Source organism: Fundulus heteroclitus, unplaced genomic scaffold (genome assembly GCF_011125445.2).
Source record: "Fundulus heteroclitus isolate FHET01 unplaced genomic scaffold, MU-UCD_Fhet_4.1 scaffold_94, whole genome shotgun sequence".
NCBI classification, from domain to species: Eukaryota; Metazoa; Chordata; class Actinopteri; order Cyprinodontiformes; family Fundulidae; genus Fundulus; species Fundulus heteroclitus.
Genome location: NW_023397406.1, coordinates 861,048 through 881,873, shown reverse-complemented (window position 1 = coordinate 881,873; position 20,826 = coordinate 861,048). Strand labels below are relative to the sequence as shown.

The window sequence follows — 20,826 nt, the reverse complement described above, 5'->3', positions numbered from 1 at the left end:
TTTTGACCTCTAGAAAAGATGTGTAAAAAGTCTTAATGCCAGTCTAACACTAGGCTAGCCTCTGATGTGCTCTTTCATCCATGCTGAGCTGAACATGAGTCTCTTCTTCTTGTTCATCCAATATGTTCTTAATGCGTGCTACATCGGTGCCTCCGTGTAAACTTCTGAACTTCTTGACTCTAATCTATTCCAGGCTTTAACTTAGCAGGTTGTCCTCAGTGAAAGGTCCCCATTCCCAGCTGTCCAGAGCCCTTGTATCTCTGACTTTTGCGATCACGAGGGGAGATGTGAAGCACCTTCTCTCTCTTAATTTTGCAGTCTCTGACAACTGTGGTTTCAGATGAAGGTTCTATTGTTAGAATGCTTGTTATTTACTGATGGTCACTTGAGGAGGTGTTGAATATATGTCCCTGCCTCCATATGTCCTTCTCTTTTCTTGTCTATCTCCTTGACTCCACTCTAATAATGAAGTTGTCTATGGCTGCAGCATCACTGCGCAAGCTCAGGTTTTAAGATCTCCTCCAGATTAACGAAGTACCTTGCTGCTTGGGACTCAAGATTGCTTGAGAAATAAATGGAGGAAAAGGTAGGGCTTGACATTTTACATTTTGGATCTGTTTATATGTGAAATGTCTAAGCATCATGTGCTTTTTAGATACATCCACCGTTTTTGTAGGATCATATCTGAGCTGATGTTTGGGATTGGACATCTCCTAGATCAGGGTTAATGGAACTGAAGATCTTACAGAAGTAGTAAAAAGTGTGTCCTCTTCTTATGCAAGAATCTATACATTTCATAGACATTATGTAATTTTTGTTCTAAACTTTTTAATTATATTTTGAGATAAATAATTTGCAATGTGGCATACTTGAAGATCTTAAGACCGAAGAGGAACATCATGTCTGACTATTCTTTTTTGTGTGTCTTTTTATTTTTTTTAAACATCAAAGACTGATACCGTGAAGCAATATGCATCAGAGGGTTGGGACACTCTTCACACAAGCATCCCGCTTTAGCAGGTAAAGTTATCAGGAAGTCGGGATAATAATAATACATATAGCACTTCACATTTGGTATATTCAACACAGCTGTTTTCTATGATTTGTTTAGCTATAAACCCTCTTGTAGTGAGGGAACCCTTTGAAGTTTTATTGTACTAGATTTGGGGATTTTAATGGTTGTGCTTTTAAAGCTAGCATGCATCTTTTCAGATATTTCCTACAATAGTTTAACTTCGTTTTATCAAGGTAAACTAAATCATCTATTTTCCCTGAATAGTCAAAAATAAAAATGCCATAAGGAGTAAAACCATCCATGCCATTGCAATGTCAATACGGATGATATATCAGTAAGGTTGATATTTGGTTTAGCTTCTTTAAAAAAAATCTATCTTCATTTAAAACATAGTCCTTCGTCAATATCTTATAATCTAATGTAATTTCTTTTTTTATAAATACAAAAATATTTATATCTTTTAATGATGTGCAAAAGTCATGAGTCATCCATAATTTCTTTATATTGTGTTTCCTTTGGTCTAGTCTTTGTTGCAGTTTCTCATTTCATCAGTGTTTTTAAGGTTTTGTTCTGAGTTTGGATGTGTTTTACTGATCATTAAGTCTAGTATCAGGTCATGTCTAATTTGATCTGTCAACCTTTCATTCATGAAACTCAAGAGATTACCAATTGTGTCTACTTGGCAAACTATTGATAAGCAGCTGTACAATGATGCATTGCTCAGCTTCTGAATTAGGTCTATCCTGTTTTTTGTTTTTGCTTGTTTCTTAGAGGCAAGCCTTTACGAAACCTAAACAAATCATGTAACATTTAGTAGTAGTTTTTTTAGACCTGACCTTTCCTCGTGTACCATGCATTTTAAGATCGCAGTGGACAATAAGCTGTTGGGTCAGGGACAAGGACTGGACTTACAATGAAGGAAATAACATCTATGAGACACATATATTGTATATAACTTTATAATTAAACAAAGATCCCATCATGAACAAATTGTGGAAGTACGAGGTCCTCCACATTTATTTACACCAATAGCAAAAAAGTGTAAAACAGCTTGAAATAAACAAACCTATAATTGGAGGATCACATCAATCAACATTTTTGCTGCTTTCTGATAGTTAGCTTTGGAGATATGTTTTATAATCTTTATTATGGTTTTTCTCCCTAGGCACCACTCAGTGTAGGCAGCCCACTGCTTCATAAGGGATGGGTTAAACACAGAGACAAAATTTCCCCTCTGTGGGACTATAAAGGGAAATCTTTATTTTGAGACAATGACAATATTGGTGGGGAGATAAGTCTTGGTCCCAGCCTATTGTTGTTTGGATAGAATTCCAGCATTTTAACACACATCTGCCTCACTTCAAAAATATGTTCTCTTGTCTTTTCCATTTTGAAGAGTGGCTAAGGTTAATTTTCATATTTATCCCCCACGGAAACAGGTAGCTGTAGACTACTTATAAAATATTTGTCACGGAATAACTTTAAAAAAAGGAAGCATCAGGAAAATCAGCTTCACTATTTATTTTATAGAAATTGATTGGTGTGGCAATAATTTTAATACAGATGACTCCAAAAAAATAATTTAAAAAATATATTTGTTTTCACATTTTTTTCCTCACTGAATGACTGTTATCATATAAAAGTCTGAATTGTCCTACAAATTTCTGTGCAAGATTATGCTGCTGGAATAGAATAGTTATAAGTAAAATATTTATTTATTTCTACGATAGACTGGCGACCAGTCCAGGTTGTACACTGCCTCTCGCCCATTCACAGCTGGAGATAGGCACCAGAACCTCTTGCGACCCCACAAGGGATAGGCGTGTTGGATAATGGATGGATGAATATTTATTTATTTATGTATTACACAGGAGTACCAACGGTACAAATAAATATAGAGGGTACAATGTTTCTAATCTCTTAAGGGAACATTTGAGAATATTGCCAAATTTATACAGATGAATTTAAATATCGTTTGAAAAGAAAATGTGTCTATTGCTGCTGAGATGATAGAGCAGTTCTTTCACTCCCTGTAGTATGGACGGATTGGCACTATAAGAGTACACCAATGTTACCATGTCAGTGTAACTTTTGTGTTTATAATTACTTATAAACCAAATACTACCAAGGAAATTATCGAAAAACAAAATATACTGTATCTAAAAAATAGACTGTACAGTTTCATACGGGTGGGGGAAAAATGTGTTAAATCCCCATGAGCCACAAAAGTCATATATTCAAAAGTGCATGAATTTAACAGTGGAGGTAATAGAGAAGCCTTAAAAAAGAATGACTTAAAGGAACCTTCCCCAGTATCTGAACATTTTGTTATTTGTAATGTTGCACTTGAAAGGGGAGCAACAATAAACAGTCATGACCCAGTTTGAAATGCGGATTCATTTTATTCTACTGAACAACCTACATGCATAGGGAGACACCATGGAGAGCCTCAAAAATAATGATTCATTCAATGTTCTTCATTCTTCATCGTGGCCTTTCTGCAAAAAAGAGAGAGAAAATATTCAAATAATTGATTAAATACTTTATTTTAGATTCCTTTTCTACCTGTTACATATTCATAGCATTTATTTGCTTTAATGCTGTGTGGTGCTCTATGCCTTAAATTTGAGCCTGAGCTTTAGACATAGTTTAAACATAGTCTTCATATTTCAGACATGTTTTAATAAACAAAGTTCTTACTATTTTAGGTCTTCTTTAAGCATCAGCATATTGTTTTCCAGTGCTGAATAGTTAGGTATTTTACGACTGTTACCAAAGGGAATCATTTAATGACCCACTTTGATATCAGCAAATTCTTGATTTTGAACTGACCTTTGAGCCCACATCACGACTCTTGGCACGCAGCTTGTTGACCTGAGACTCTGCGATATCAGCTCTCTCCTCTGCTTCATCAAGCTCATGTTGAAGTTTGCGGAACTTGGTGAGATTATTGTTGGCTTGCTCCTCCTGTTTGACAAAAGAACATATTCTCATCAGTTGCCATGTTGTGTTTTTCTATCAAAGCCTATCATAGATATTAATATGTGGCAAATGTATCTATGAACTCTACTTCTTGTTGAAATTTAAATGTGTCAAGACTTATTTTGAGCCCAATATCTAGTTCAGATATAAATCATTAAAGGTAGAGAAGGCAATTTTTCCGGACGTTTTCCCAAGTCCCTTTCTGAATAACTGCGCATATGCAAGACCGTCTTACCTGCTCTTCCACTATTTAGAGGGATCGCATTAAAAAATCTCCCAAATCCACTCTGGTCTATTTTTTTCTACTGAGGCATTCTTCTTCTTCTCATAAACTTATACGTGGTTTGCTTCTAGTGACTTTCAAAGTATGTGGTGAGAGCAGTGGAGCTACAATGAATGGCTAACACCGAAGCTAACAGCCAAGCTAACCGCTAAGCTAACTACATAAACACTAGAAGTGCACATGCGCAGCCAGCAAGCAGAAACTAACAAGGAACGTAGACGAGCATTGACGTTACGTGAGCGCATGAGAATGATTAGCATGTGGGACAACCAGAAGATGAAGGTGATACCCCCAGACAGAGGGGAATAAGAGCAGGACCAAAACTCTCACCAATCCACGCCCTTCGGTCCAAATGATAGGATTGGTCAGAGTTTTTACAGGTCTGCAGCTCCCACAGAGATAGTTTTTTTTAACCTGTTTTCTAAATACATAATGTATTGACTGCTGTCAGGATTGAAGGACCATTTCACCCAGTATAACAAAAAGTGTTTCTGAACAGGATTACCAACTATAGTTTACAGTACAGATTCTAGTGATCCATAAATCTAAAATACTTACAGCCTCCTCTGCAGCTTTCTTGTAGGATTTGACCTTTAGCTGTAGTTTGTCCACCAAATCTTGCAGACGGGACAGATTCTTACGATCCTCCTCTGTCTGAAATTAAAGAGAGATAGAAAGTAAAAATAGTTTACATAATGGATAAAACGTTGAAGTCTCTATAGGTTATACCTCAGTTAGTCAACTTGAAATAGTAGTAATATTAGTAATAATAGTAATATCATCTTTATTGTCATTGAAAAATACATTGAAACATACATTACTTCTCTGCTTTTAACCCATCACCCTTGGGGAGCAGTGGGCTGCCATGTGCGGCACCTGGGGAGCAATCTGGGGTTAAGGGTCTTGCTCAAGGACCCAGAGTGCAGGCACTGGGGATCGAACTGGGTACTTGCATCCTTCTCAGAGCGCAAGCGCACTGCTCTATCAAGTAGGGGGAGTGGTGGCCACTACTCCCCCACTTCAGTACTGTAGGTGATCCAGTAGTTTGTGGGCAATACTACGAAGAAGGCTTGGTGACACCTTGGGATTAACTGTTCACATCAGCTATTTCCTAGGTATCAGGGTGCTCCCTGGAACAAATCTAATCAAAAAGTCCTCAACCTGTTCCCTGTCTTTGTCTGTTCTCACACTTTGTAAAATTATAAAATTGTCCTTACCTGATATGTCAGCTCTTTGATACGTCTCTCATATTTGCGTATTCCCTTGATGGAGTCACTGGACCTTCTTTGTTCAGCCTCCACCTCATTTTCCAGTTCTTTGATCTGTTGCAAAATGCGGAGTATATGAGGAAATTATATGAATATAAAATGACAAATATTGTACCAGCTTGATGATCTTTGAAATTACACTCACCCTGGCCTTCAAGCTTCTGGATCTGTTTCTTGCCTCCCTTCATGGCGATCTGTTCAGCCTCATCCAGACGGTGCTGCAGATCTTTGATGGTTTGCTCCATGTTCTTCTTCATGCGCTCCAGGTGGGCGCTGGTGTCCTGCTCTTTCTTCAGCTCCTCTGCCATCATGGCAGCATCAGTGATGGCCTTCTTGGCCTTCTCTTCAGCGTTTCTGCATTCCTGCACGGCCTCCTCCACTTCAGTCTGAAGCTGGACTGAATCCCCCTCCAGCTTCTTCTTCTGGTTTATCAGGCTGGTGTTCTGTTTACATATAAAATGAAACCTTTCAGAATTCCTCAATACTAGTTGCAAAGATTATTAATGGATTAATAAAAGCTATTACTTACCTGAGAGTGCAGTAGCTGCACCCTCTCGCTGACATCCAGCAGCTCTTGCTCAGCAAGTTTGCGGCTTCGTTCGGTTTGCTCTAAAGCAGCCCTCAGTTCCTCCACCTCAGCCTGAAGCAGGTTGTTACGTCTTTCAACAATGGCAATGTTTTCCTTCATGTCATCATTGGCTCGCATGGAGTCGTCAAGTTGGAGCTGAGCGTCCTGGAAAAGTGACATTTTTTGTGAGGCAAAATTCATCAACAATATATGAAGACAGGAGCATAAAGTCCAGAACATTGTCTATGCATATGGCTGCGTCTAACCACTCAATAGTGCACTTAAGAAACGCAATAAACAGGAAGAAGTATAAGTAAGACTAGGTTAGGGAAACAAAACTTGTTTTGAGATCTCTATATATGGCACTTTGAATTGTCTTGTTACTCTGCCTTGCTTATATCTTTGAAGAATTAAACATCAGTAAACTTTAATCTTGTAATATTTTTGATTGCCGTGTTTTAAACTCAAACAACCTTGAATGGACAAAACGTTACAATTTTAGTGCAGACCTTAAGATGTGCATGAACAGACTTGAGCTGTTTCTGGGCCTCCGCCGCCTGCCTGTTGGCTTGGCTAAGCTGGATCTCCATCTCGTTGAGGTCTCCCTCCATCTTCTTTTTCAGACGCAGGGCTTCGTTCCTGCTGCGAGTTTCAGACTCAAGGGAGCTCTGGAGAGTATCAACCATTCGCTGTTGGTTTCTCTTGACTTGCTCCATCTCTTCATCTTTCTCAGACAGCTTGCGCTCAAATTCAGCTTTTATTTGGTTAAGTTCAAGCTGGACTCTGAGAATCTTGCCCTCCTCATGTTCCAGGGAGGCCTGTAGAAATACATTAACTTGGATGAAATGTATTTTCTCTATAATATTTTCATTTTTAGAAAAGGTTTTACTATGCAGTATACCTCTGCTTCCTCTAGAGCGGTCTGTATCTCAGACTTTTCTTGTTCCAGCTGCTTCCGTATCTTCTCAAGCTCATGAATATTCTTTCCTCCCTCACCAATTTGTTCAGTGAGATCAGATATTTCCTCTGAAAACATAATTGGGACAATATGTTCATGTTATTTCGGAACTAAACGTCACACATGGGGTTTTAAATATCTGACCTTGTAAGTTCTTGTTCTCCCTCTTCATGGTCTCCAGATGTTCAAGAGACTCTTCATAGGAGTTTTTAAGTTTAAAGAGCTCAGTGCTCAGAGATCTGGCTTCTTTCTGAGAGCTCTCCAGCTCTGACTGAGACTCTTCATACTTCTGCTTCCACTCTGACAAGACCTAGAAAATGGTGCAAATTTTAGTCGTCTACTCAGTAAGTGTGGTAAATTCATATGGCTGTCATTTCAACCTTGTCAAAGTTCCTTTGCTTCTTGTCCAGAGCAGCAGCAGCAGCATTAGACCTCTCCACATCCACCATGAGATCTTCGATCTCATTCTGCAGCCTGTGTTTGGTCTTCTCCAGAGAGGAGCATTTAGCATTCACTGCTTCAACAGCCTCCTCAGCCTCCTGCAGACGCTGAGCCAGCTTCTTCCTGTATTATGGAAGGCTTGATTTGATATCCGATGCTGAAAGCTTTGCAGAGTCACTCAGATTCAAATGTGCTTTGCTCACTTAGCTTCCTCCAGTTCCTCGGTCCTCTGGATGGCGTCAGTTTCGTACTTGGTTCTCCACTGAGCCACCTCCGAGTTGGCCTTGGACATGCTGCGCTGCAGTTCAGCCTTGGCCTCCTGCTCCTCCTCATACTGCTCCCTGAGGAGGTCACAGTCATGGCGAGCAGACTGCACAGCATGGGCTAATGCATTCTTGGCCTGGAAAGAAATCAAACATCATTTAATTACAGCTATCAACAAGGAAACTATATTTAATGTACTCTCACTATTACTATTTACCTTAATTTCCTCTTCCAGTTGTCTTTTAAGGTCTTCAGTTTGTTGCGTGTAAGACTGTTTTCCTCTGGTGAGTTGAGACACCAGGGAATCCTTTTCCTCGAGCTGTCTTATAAGTTCACCTGATTTGTAAATGTAACATTTAGATTAGGATTTGCGTAAGGTAATATGTGGTGTTCAAGAAGTTGAAGATCATACCATTCTCAGTTTGAAGCTTAGCTTTCTGCATGGTAAAGTCATTGATGGTACGCTGTCCCTCTTCTGATTTGGTTTTATACTCATTCAACTGATCCTCAAGAGACCGACACATTTTCTCCAGATTGTTCTGAAAAAGCATAAATAACAATCATCATCACTACCCAGGACTATAAGAAAGAGTTAGATGCTGCTGAAATGGTGAACAACAAGAAGACCTACATACAAAACCTTTATATTTAGTTTACCTTAGCTTTTATGGTCTGCTCCATATTGGAGACCACATCATCAAGCTCCAGTTTGAGCTCACTCTTCTCCTTCTCCAGCTTCTGCTTGACTCTCTGCAGGTTGTCGATCTGCTCTCCCAGGTCAGCAACAGTGTCGGCTTGTTTCTTCCTGAGTGTGGCAGTGGTGGCTTCGTGCTGCAAGGTGGACTCTTCCAGATCTCTGCGGAGTTTCTGGAACTCGGCCTCCCTCTTCTTGTTCATCTCGATCTGGGCGGCCGTGGCTCCTCCAGCCTCCTCCAGCCTCTCACTGATCTCCTCCAGCTCTCTGGCCAAGTCCGCTCTCTGCTTCTCCACCTTGGCTCGAGCAGCTCGCTCTGCTTCAAGCTCTTCCTCCAGCTCTTCTATGCGGGCCTATAACAAGATGATAGTAAAATTCTCAGAATGTTGATATTTTAATGGTATTTTTAAAGGGCACAGTCCTTGTTGATAGTTTGTCTTGTGGGAATGGTCACCTGCAGCTCCTTCAGTTTCTTCTGGAGCTGGGCACTCATTGCTTGTTCATCCTCTATCTTTCCATTGAGTTGGCTTATTTCAAAATCTTTTCTGTGAATGATAAAAGGTACCGATGTGAAAAACAATACCTACTTAAAGTAATGCTAGTGGTTTTAATAAGGACTTATTACTTTTTCAGCCTCTCTTCCAGTTGCTGCTTGTCATTTTCCAAGTCCATGATACTTTCTTGGGCCAACTTTAAGTCTCCCTCAAGCTTTCGCTTTGCCCTCTCAAGGTCCATTCGTATTTTCTTCTCTTGTTCTAAGGATCCTTCAAGCTTCAGAGAAGCAGGGAAAAGATCATTTCCAGTCCAATAAACTTTGTACATGTTAGAGTGAACTTAATGTTACAGATCTTACATCATCCACTTGCTGCTCCAGCTTCGTCTTGGCCTTGGTCAGAGTGTTGACTTTGTCCTCCTCACTCTGCAGGTCATCCAGGGTTTGTTGATGAGCTTCCTGTAAAGCTTTCTTTTCCTTGGTCAGCTTGGCGATAATTTCGTCCAAAGCAGCCATTTCCTCTGTCAGGTTCTTCACCTGTAGCCCAGAGAGATTTTGGTGTGAGTCAAAGGCATTTAACAGCATGACATATTTTTGGTCTAGAGGATAGTCTTACCTTGTTCTCAGTAGCATGCTTCTCTTTCTCTACTTTTGCCAGAGTTAGCTCTAGGTCATCAATATCCTTTTTCAGCTCAGAGCACTCGTCTTCCAGCTTTCTCTTCTTGCCAGTCAATTCAGCATTCATCTCCTCCTCGTCTTCAAGTCTTTCTGTCAGCTCTTTGATTTTTGCTTCCAGTTGAATCTTACTCTTGATTAGTCCCTCACATCGTTCCTCAGCATCAGACAGGTTATCTTGCTCCTTTCATCAAAAGATATGAACATATAATGCAATGTGAACATAGTATACATATGTAGTTAACATAAATTAGGCTAAGGTAATAACAGTTTCAACATACGGTCTGGACTTGGAGCTGCAGGTCGTTCTTCTCTTGGAGAAGAGTGACCATTTTCTCCTCTAGTTCCTTCCTGCGGGCTTCAGATTTTGCATACGCCTCCTTGAGTTTGGTAAACTCCTCCTTCATGTTAGCCATCTCCTTCTCAGTCTCAGCTGATTTTAGCAGAGGTTTGATCTTGAAGTACAGCTTCATCCAGGGCCAATTCTTGACCCCCATGAAGGCACGGATGTTCCACTGGATCACAAGTAGTGCATCCCTGCATGCAGAGAAATTTGTAGTTTATAAGTTAACTTAAGGTATGTCCTGTGTAAGTCGCAGTGTTTTATTATCTATGTTTTATTATGGGAATTAACCTTCGTTCAACAATCTTCTGGAATTCAACACGCGCTAGAAGACCTCGTGAGCGAGCTTGAATGCCAGTGATGATTAACGCTAGCCTGTCATCTCGCATTTCCTCCAGTTGACCCAGAAGTCCAGCCTTGAAGAACACCTTTTATAGATACAACAAGGGTTTAATCCCTGGTGAACTAAATAATGCACAAAATCCATATTCTGATAAGAATAGACATACTTTGGTGTGTCCAAGTTTGTACTGGTTGTGGTCTATATCCAGAGAACCCAGCAGTTTCTCAGCAGCCTTCTTGTTGTCAATGAATTGCCCCTCAGGAATTGCATTGGGGTTTAAAATACGGTATCTTTGACAAAAGAACAACAAATGTCATCTCTGACTCTTTAGATCAGTTTTTTCAATTTCTCCTCGTCAAAAACAACAAACCTCTGCTTGAAGTCTCCATAGAGGATCCTGTTAGGGAAGCCTTTCCTACAGATCCTGATGCCTTCCAGCACACCGTTACAGCGCAGCTGGTGCATCACCAGAGGGTTCTCCATGGCCCCAGGAGTCTTGGTCTCGTTGGGGATGATGCAGCGCACAAAGTGAGGGTGGGTGGACCTCAGGTTGGTCATCAGCTTATTCAGGTTCTCCTGATTGTGCCACAGATGACAAATTTTAATACTTCTGTTATTAAGCAACTTAATTTTTCTTTATATAGAACTTTAAAATGAGTTCAAGTATTACTCTTCGTAAAACACACTCATAAAATTAGAGAAAGACAAAGGGGAAACACAACACTGTAACAACTACACAGTGGATAAGAAGGTACAAACATGTGTACAATCAGTTTAAAGAAATGAGACTTTTACACCAAATACATTTACTACAAATAATGTCAAATAAATGTTCTTAAAAGAGGTAACTCCCACAAGAAGACTTGTTGGTATGGACTTGTCCAGGACCAGATGTTGCATAGCAAATGTACTTTCATTTCGTATTTCTAATGTAGAGGGAGAAAAGACAAGAAGTCATGAGAATTTGAACGCTTATGAATTTAGGTGCTTTACTAGTAATACTTTAATTTACAAGAGGATTTTAGTATCAGGGTGCAAGTAAATGATGGGTACAATCCTTAAGTGAAAAATAACTGGGCTGAAAACAAAATTTACAAGTTTATGTCAATATATTTTACAATAGCAATTTAAATAATCTTACCCTGTGTAGAGCAGAAACAGTTTGGAAAGATGAACCTTTCTTTTTGCTACCTCCCTTGCCCTTTCCGCCTGAATCTTGAGCTGCATAAAAATGATCAGTATTGTCATTACAATGGCGTTTTAAGGACAAGATATTTTATATTATCTGAATATTATTGGTGATGTTGTGGTAACAGGAAACTCTTTTTATTGTTGCTGCTGTACGTTAATATCCACAAACCTGATTCTGCTCCTGCATAATTTGCAAAGAGGATCGACAGAAGTTTAACAGTCGACTTTTGGAAGAGACCGACGACTGTCTCATTCAGAGGGATCCTTGTTCTTTACCAGCCAGTTGTTGATGTTATAATCAACAGTTCCAGCATAGTGAACCAGGGAAAAATGGGCCTCTGGTTTTCCTTTGACAACTCTTGGCTTCTGGAAGTTGTTAGACTTTCCCAGGTGGTTGTCATAAAGCTTGGCTTTAAACGTAGCATCAGAGGCTTTGGGAAACATGCACTCCTCTTCAAGGATGGACATGATACCCATGGGCTATGTAGAACATAAATACCAAAGTCAATATTTTACCCAGACAAATGTAATAATACACAATGGTTCTGACTGAAAATGTACAATTTAAATTACCTTCTCAATCAAGTCAATGCAGGCCTGCAGATCCATACCAAAGTCAATGAAAATCCATTCAATCCCCTCTTTCTTGTACTCTTCCTGCTCCAGCACAAACATGTGGTGATTGAAAAACTGTTGCAGTTTCTCATTGGTGAAGTTGATGCAAAGCTGCTCGAAGGTGTTGAACTGGAAACACAATGAGAGAAATTAAACATGAACTCTTAACATAAAGAATCTCAGCAAGGATGTGTTGTCTCCTATCTAAACTCACATCAAAGATCTCAAAGCCAGCGATGTCCAGCACTCCGATGAAGTACTGGCGTGGCTGCTTGGTGTCAAGAGACTGATTAATTCTCATCACCATCCACAGGAACATCTTCTCATAAACTGCCTTGGAGAGTGCACCAATAGCATAGTTCACCTTAAAAAGAGAAAAGGGTGAGAAATATTGTTAAAACTAAACAATATATTGCACTTAAATCGAAATAGACTCCCAAAGTTCTTTGTAGGTTTTTACCTGGTTAACATTTTGTCCCTTGGTGACCCACTCGTTCCCTACTTTGACTCTTGGGTGACACAGACCTTTGATGAGGTCAGCAGAGTTCAGGCCCATCAGATATGCAACTTTGTCAGCATCTGATGAAGTAACAGGAATGCATTGATCGTGTGTACACAAGCACACAGAATCCAACGAGTAATTGTCGATCTATGATTTTGAATGCATATAAGAGTATATCCATCTAAATTAAATTTCAGTACCTCAGAATGATCGCAAAACAACGAAGAGATTGGAACTAAGGAATTTATCTATTGTTGTAGTCACTTGACATAAGAGGTTAAGATGGCACAGTTGTGCCTTTAAGGTATTTTGGATTTATTTGCTTTTAAAGGTTCTGAGTCGATTTACTATGGATAATGCACATATACTTGGATTGTTACCTTCGGTTCCATCTGCTTCAGCCTGCTCTTCTCTCTGTTTGTTCTTAAACTTCATGTTGCCAAAGTGCATGATGGCACCAGTCATTTTGTAAATGCTGTTCTTCTCTTCTTGAGTGAAGCCCAGCACATCAAAGGCATCCTAATCAAACATGACATTTTGATGTGTATTTAGTCTATATAGATTTTTTTTCCTGAACACTGCTTGCTGCCATATATTTTCATATGAGAGTCAGCTCACATCAGTGGCCATCAGCTCTTCAGAGTCATTGATGGAAGCTACGGTTGTCTCTCCCTGGGAGATGAAGGAGTAATCGTAGGGGTTGTTGGTGATGAGCAACATTTCTAGAAAAGTAGAAAATGTATCCAACTTAAAATGCTTCCAAGTAAATGCATTTCAAAATACAAGCACAGGAATCATTTTGAGTTCAGTTCATAAACGTACCCAGAAGTTCAGGTCTTGCCTGAGACAAGATCTGGTAGAAAATGTGGTAGTCCCTCTCAGCTTTGAGCTGGTAGGTGACACGTGACTTTTCCAGAAGGTCTGTTGAGGATAAAATACATGCTGTCTTAGTTTCTGAATCCACTGTTGGTCTAGAGTTAACCGCAGAAAATTTCAAATCACTGAAATGATTTCTTAACACAAAATAAACTGTGTATTTGGATATGCACTCGTGTCACTCATATGATTGTGGCACATGAATAAATACATGAACCACAGCACCATACACCATCGAAGACTAAGATTGCCCAAAGGATCAATTTAGTTTCTTACAGGTTTCAATGTCAGCAGAGGCCAGCTTCCCTCTGTTGTCAAAGTGAATTCTGATGAATTTACCCTAAAAGGAAACACTGTGTTAACTTTTGCCTCTAATAAAGTAAAGAAAACTCTCAGCTGATCAATTCATAAACTTTGCTACAGTCATGCAGTCACTCACAAATCTGGAGGAGTTGTCATTCCTGATGGTCTTGGCATTACCAAAGGCCTCCAGAGCCGGGTTAGCCTGAATGATTTGATCCTCCAGGGTACCCTGATGCCATCAAACAAAACCACAATGTCCATTTGATTAAAAACTGAATACAAGACCAAAAGCTATATATGTTTCTTCCTGAATTTAAAACAAAACGTTTACAGCAAACCTTCTTTTCACTCGCAGCATCTTTCTTCCCACCGGGCACAGCAGCAATGCTGGCAAAGTACTGAATGACACGCTTGGTGTTTACAGTCTTCCCAGCACCAGATTCTCCACTGAGTGAAAGATGCAATAACTGTTTCAGGCCACGATCTAATGACTAAATATATTTAGATTAGCTAAGATTCTAGCTTGCGGCATGACTTACGTGATGAGGATTGACTGGTTTTCTCGATCTGTCATCAACAGATTTTAGCAAACAAGTTAAAACGACACCAGCATGAGAAATGTTTGAGCAACATATAAACACCCAGTGATTTCTGTACCTGCCAGCATGTACTGGTAGGCATTGTCAGAGATGGAGAAGATGTGAGGAGGAGCTTCACTCCTCTTCTTTCCTCTGTAGGCAACGACCACCTCCTGGTTGTAGACCGGCAGCCACTTGTAGGGGTTGACGGTCACACAGAACAGCCCAGAGTAGGTCTGCAGGTAAACAGGTGGCAATGAGATCAGATAATGTCATGCAAGGCATTACTGCTTCTGCCTGAGAAACTACATTTCACCACAGGGTTTGTTGTGGATTGAAGTTGAGCTTTCTTACGTAGATCATCCATGCTGCATAACGCTCTTTGAGGTTAAACAGCACAGCCGGCTCGTGGAGGAAGGTGAACATCGCCATGTCTTCAATTTTATCAAACTTTGGCGGGTTCTGAGGATGTACATCACAGTCCTTCACGGTGACCGTCTGCAGAAAGAAGTGATACTTATTAGACAGAGGTTAAGACTTGTTTTCCATCACTGTTTAAATTAACAGGGTTTATACCTTCCCAAATTCAGTTTGGACAGTGACTTTGTCGCCATCACGACTTTGAACACTTGCTTTCACGTACTCGATCTCTGGGTCAGGTACAAAGCACTCTTTCTTCATGTCGAATGGACGAGTCTGGGCCTCCAGACGCTCCTTATCTGATTTCCTCAGGTAAGGAGCAGCAGCCCCGAACTCTGCCATGACGGCATCACCCATGTTTCAACCTGTTGAACAGAAAACAGTACTAGCCAGGATTTTAAATGCTATTTAATGCACATGACTGCCATCCATGTGAGAACCAAGAAAAGATAACAACACATGTACTTGAACCTCAACAATATTTATAAGCATTTTTTGAAAATAGTGATTTGAAGAAACATCAAATTAATGAAAAATGTTTTTTTAGAAAATTTCTTAACTTTTAAAAATTACTTAGTTTTTCCATTTAAAGTCAGCGTAGGAATAAGTGAGTTTGTAAAGGAGTGTCCTAAAATGTTTTTTTTTTGCTTTTATATTCGTATAACAAATGTGTTAATTTTGTTCTTAAAATACGATTGCTGTCACTTTAGCTGACTGATTTTACCTGAGCTTTATTTCAGTCCCCTGAATATGTGGAATCTTGCTGTTCAAACACAAAAGACAAAGCAAAAAAGATCATATTACTGCAAATCTAATGTTTTAAAGTTTTTTAAACAGCGAGAGATAAAGAATTTTGTTGCAGTCATTAATTACAAGCACTGCAAAAACGGAGCTAAAAATAAGTCAATTTTTTTTTTAATTAGTGCATTTATCCTTGATTTGAGCAGGTAAATAAGATTATCTGCCAATGAAGTGAGTATTTTGACCCCTAAACTAAGATAATTAGACATATTGCACATGAAATAAGATGATAAAGCTGAGTTGTTCCTATTTTAAGTGCAAAAAATCTCATTCCGTTGGCAAACCATCTTATTTACCTGCTGAAATCAAGGACAAATATGCTAATTTCAAGAAAATTTGACTTATTTTTAGTTTAGCTTTTGCAGTGAGCAGCCTACAGTTTAAACATATTATAAACCTGGAGTTACTTGCAAATGGTCAGCCACAACAAAGCAGATTATTACTTGAGTGAAAGCTGTTCTTACCTCTTATTGTCAACCGTGTCGAGAATGATGGATCCAGTGACTCACCCCGGGCTTTCTCTCCATTAATAAAGGTTGGAAGTCAACCAAATATGGATATGAATATCAGAGAAATGGCATCCAGTTTGCTCGTCACAAAAGCATTCTCCAAACTGGGTTGAACCCAGTGTTGCTATTTGTTGCTCTCACCTTGAACAAAAGACTAATACGCCAGAGTGGACATGACAAAGAAAGAGGGAGGCAGGAGGTGGGGAAGCAGCCGCTGGCTATTGAAATATTTTATCTCTACCCAGTGACTTGTACGTTTTAATCTGAGGTGTTTTTTGAATAAAAAAGGATGGAAAGGGCAGTTTATTAAATTAAATGCATGTCTTGTTTGAGCTTTGTCTGAAGGTTTTTGAGCTTTGAGGGATATTAACCCATGCTACCTGAACATCCAGCTAAACATCAGGAGGAAGCGTAATTACTGCCTTTGTGTTTGCAAGTCGAGGGACAAAACAAAGTAGCTCAACACAACTTATGAAGCCTTAGCCCTTTTTCACGTCTTAGGTTCCATAATAGTCTCTTCGGTGATTGGTGATAATATACAGATGGAGAATAAAGAGCTGCAGCTGTCGTCTGCAAAGACACAAGACAAGGTCACAGTTGCGAGGTCTTTTTATTATCACTCAACACTACTCCCAGTTAAGTCTACAATAGAGGTCCTCACAGACAACGCCGCCCCATTCAAATTTATCTGACATAAAGAGGTACTGAACAGCGGGGTCCTCTATGGATCCTATAAGTGGAGACTCGCTTTATTCAGGTGAATCATAAATAGTATTTATTTCCAAACTACATTTGTCTAAAAGCCAGAAATTGTAGCTGTCATGTTTCTGATTTTGAAAGTCTAGGTTTTTTTTAGTTTAGTTCAGTTTTTCTTTGTTTGTTTTTTCGTTGTTGTTGGCTTTTTTTTGGTTGGGGGGGGGGGGGTGTTTGTAGTTTGTTCTTATAGAAATACCTAAAAGGTGTTTTTAAAAACTTACTTATGACCAGTTTCATACAATAAAAGCTGATTAAAGCTAAATCTAATACCCCAGCTAAATGATGACAGTTGCAAACCAAAGAGCTCGAAAAATGAGTATCAGTATCTGAAGTTGCTTTTTGCAGTTGTGTGAAATTAGTATTTACTGTTTATTTCAGAATACCATTCAGGTTTCTTTCTTTTTTATATAATTTGTCATGCATTTGTTTATTATTATCATTAAACTGACACTAAAAGCTGCAAAATGTTTGTTGTGCTCAGTTAGTGTGTCTCATTATTGTGTTGTGTCGCAAATGGGAAAATCAGTGGGATTTGTTTTAGTACATTAACATAATAATGTACTTTATTGTGTGGTTCTTTTCGAGCATGGCAGCCATATTGGATGCTGAACTAAACCATTCCCAGAATTCCCATTTAAGGCGGCTTTCTGGTTGTATTTATGACTGGGGACTCAGAAAATCTAACTTTTCAGTACAAAGAGTACACACTAATGTACTAATGCATAGAACCTAATGTACACGCCAATGCTAGAATAGCCTTATTTTTATTTGCACGTGACCTGTATGTGATTCTGTGGCTGATTTATTCTGCTGATAAATGTGTGTCGATTAAAACGTTGTTGTTTTTTTAGCATTATAACCTCTTGTGAAACATGGAGAACAAAACCAATTGTCAAGCGTAATTATGGTTGAGAAATGTTAAATTGCCCAGATTTGTATGCCTCCTGGACTTTTAAAAGTGCTTGTTCAGAGCTTTTCTAATGTAGTTAAGCTGCAATAACTAGTTAGCATCTGAAAGGCTTTGTTTCTCTTGGTTTGGGTATTAAATTCATTCATTTATTTAAATTCAGAAGGATTTATTTCACTGTGCCAGGCGCTAGGCATTAGTCCAGGCACCCGCCCAGAAAGGGCATCCAGAGACTGCCCTTGTTCTGCTCCCGTTGACATGGCATTGTTTCCTTCTCTCTATTCTTGAGCACAAAGATAACTTGTGAAATTCCTGCTGGCTGCCGTTGAGGGCTTGGTGGTTCAGAGGAGAGCTTGGGGACAGCTTGTGACGCAGGTTGTCAGGACACGTTTTTTTTTTTTTTTCTTTTTTTGTGTGTTGTTGATTGGCAGCAACAGGTGATGACTCCATATGCAACCAAAAGTACACAACCATATAGTTTGCACCTTATGTAATTAAATGTTAAATGATTTATTTCTACAAATAAGAATATTATAAATTAAACGATGTTCACCCCAGTGTTAGAGTTGTTTGCAGTTTAAGCATGAAAATGAAAGAATCAAGAAGAGCAAAACTTGCAAAACTACTCAAAACTGCCTTTATTTATGGCAGCCTTAAGGTTTTGTGAGTGTAATACCTTAGTTTGACAGAATGTAAATATAAACATGGTGTAATCTCTATGAAAACCTCTACTATCACTATGGCCATCACATCTTCTCAGCCAGGTCGTGTCCTGACTTGCCCTTGTGGCTGGATTTTCATCTCTGTTACTTGTCCCTCAGGCTATTCCAGGCTGCCACAGAGAACACTTGTCCATCCACTGAAGGTCTCATTCTCAGCTGTCCACAGTCTTTTTGTCTTTGACTTTTACAATCACATGAGCACCCCAAAGGAAGGTGTGAGGCACCTTGCGCCACTTAAGTTGAGAAATCCGAGCCAGCAAAGCTATTAGTAGTATTTGTTATTTGCTGTGGTGAAAGGTCACTTCTAAGAGGAGATGATTGTTGCTGTCCTTGTCTTTGCCTCACTCATTTAGACTATGGGCTTCTGAGTGGACTCAACATGAATCTGATTGTGCTCGAATGAGGAAAAGAACCAAGCTATCACAACATCATGGAAAGGTATTTCTTCATTTATTTGTCTGCTTGATGCTTTGTTTTCTAACTTCGCAGTAATTTAATCAACGGTGTGGTATTTTTATTGATAAAATTGTGTTGCATGAATTCAGAAAGGTCTTTCGGGGTAGCGCTTCTCCACCTGATGGTTTGTCTTCATCAAGTAGGCTCCTGTTCGGTGACTCAACTGGGCCTTCCTCATCTGTCGCTCAAGATGTGCGGCGCTGATTAAAAGGCAGCAACTAATATTGGGTAAGTAGTGTTAACGTTTTTCATTTTGATGTTTAGATATGTTTGTGTGCAATCTTAGATGATTAAGAGCAACAAATCTCATCCGATAGAAGCAAGAAATTTAAAACGTTGACGTGTAAGGGGTTGCTTTTATTCATCTTTTGCACCAATAATGCAACACAGGAATGCAGAGAAATTGCTGCATTTATTTCATTTAACATCTTGCTCATACTGGTAGCGTTGTCTCACAGCGCACTTATAAGAAATTGTGTCTATATGCTGTAGTTATACCAAATCACAGATTCTGCTCTGATTCTGTACTAATGCTAGAAACTGTAAGTGCTACATAACGTTTCGAGGTTTTGTTTTCTTTTGTTTGTTTTTGTTTATTTTATTGGAGAATTATCTATAAAACATTTTACGTAAAGTACTAACAACTAAAATTTCTTTTTAATCTAAAAAAAACAGATTTTGATTTCTAGTCTAAATACGCTTATCTGAAGCCACCATCACATGTAATCTTTGAAAGATGCAGCAATAGCTGCTTAAAGAAGACAGTTGGATATTGTTGTTTATTGTGTGTGTGTGTGTGTGTGTGTGTGTGTGTGTGTGTGTGTGTGTGTGTGTGTGTGTGTGTGTGTGTGTGTGTGTGTGTGTGTGTGTGTGTGTGTGTGTGTGTGTGTGTGTGTGTGTTTGTGTGTAGTACAATTGATTTTCTTTTCATTTTACTTCAATCTGATTCAGTTCAGGTCATATATTTTAAAGTCTTCAGTGCGTTTTGGCCAATAAATATACAGAAAATAGTGATTTTCCAAACAGCTTGCTACACCCAGCATTTTTTCTGTTCAGCAGACCTATGAGTTGCTGTTACAACAGATGAGGCAAATTCTACCTCCTAAAATGTAAAGCCACAAGCCATTTTAATATGTAAGGTGTACTTTAAACAAAAGCCCTCATAGTGGCAATTCTTAGTTTAAAGTGCAAACCAGAGATTGACTCTATAACCACAACTGTCAAGAAACGGGGACAGAGGACTCTGTATTCAGCCAGACAAGATATATTTAAGGAGGTTTATTTTAGAACAGATCGTGGGTAAGAACCGTGATAAACAGGCAGGCAGTTGATGAGCAGAGTTCGTGATCAAAAAACATTCCTAAGACAAAAACCGGGTAATCCAAAGTGCAGGACAGTCAAGAGCAGAATCCGGGCTCAGAGTCGGGAAACAGATCCAGGTTTGATACACGGGCAGGCATACAGACTAGACGAGAACAGGCAGGCTTGGTGGTCAGGTAGCTGGTCCGGTTCGGTACACAATCAGGCAAGGTAAACAGACAAGGGTCAGGCAAGCTCAGATAGTCCAGGAACAGACTTGGGTCAGGAAACACAGGTAGCAGTCAGAATCAGGCGGGAAAAACAGGTATATGCGGGTCAGGCTGGCTGAGATATCCGGAGGCAAATCGGGTCGGAATCAACAGGGCAATAAGAACAAAGAACGGTGGATAAGACTCACCGAAAGGCTCGTAATGATCTGGCAGAGTACTAAGGGATGAGGATGGTTTAAATAAGGAGGTGAACAGGTGAACGGAGCAGAGTGAGAATTACAAGTGACAGGTGAAAATAATCAAAGGAAGGATGGTGACTGAAAATTAACCGAAC

At 39.4% G+C, this 20,826-nt stretch overlaps 1 long non-coding RNA gene and 1 pseudogene across 5 annotated transcripts in view; one reads left to right on the top strand and one right to left on the bottom strand.

The window, feature by feature from the left end:
• Nucleotides 1-297: 297 nt before the first annotated feature.
• Nucleotides 298-20,826, top strand: part of LOC110366611 — a 41,654-nt gene continuing 21,125 nt past the window's right edge. For 2 of the 5 annotated variants that reach the window (XR_004930634.1, XR_004930630.1), the window contains exons 1-4: nucleotides 310-586; nucleotides 952-1,020; nucleotides 18,861-18,945; nucleotides 19,104-19,191. This is a non-coding gene — a long non-coding RNA (uncharacterized LOC110366611). Of the gene's footprint in view, nucleotides 587-655; nucleotides 761-951; nucleotides 1,021-18,860; nucleotides 18,946-19,052; nucleotides 19,192-20,826 lie in introns of all 5 variants that reach the window. The other 3 variants (XR_004930632.1, XR_004930633.1, XR_004930631.1) reach the window with 3 other exon arrangements.
• LOC118556151 lies at nucleotides 3,398-16,914 on the bottom strand (annotated as a pseudogene).